Genomic DNA, 278 nt, shown 5'->3' on the forward strand with positions numbered 1-278 from the left:
GCACTCTCTCTGGTACTCCTTGTACCTCTCCCAAGCTTCATGAAAAGGTTCATCAGACTTCTGCTCGAAATTGGAGATCTTGTGTCGTAGAGCCGCGGTTTTAGACTTCGTGTAGAAGTGGCTCAGGAACGCTGATCGGACCTGGTTCGATGAGGTAAGAGAACCGGTCGGCATAGATTGGAGCCAGCGAGAAGCTTTCCCTTCAAGAGAGAATGGGAACAGCGTGCATTTGACATAATCTGGTGGCACTCCGTTAGAGCGAGAGAAATTGCAGATTC

This window comes from Brassica oleracea, unplaced genomic scaffold (assembly GCF_000695525.1).
Source record: "Brassica oleracea var. oleracea cultivar TO1000 unplaced genomic scaffold, BOL UnpScaffold00962, whole genome shotgun sequence".
Taxonomy (NCBI): domain Eukaryota; kingdom Viridiplantae; phylum Streptophyta; class Magnoliopsida; order Brassicales; family Brassicaceae; genus Brassica; species Brassica oleracea.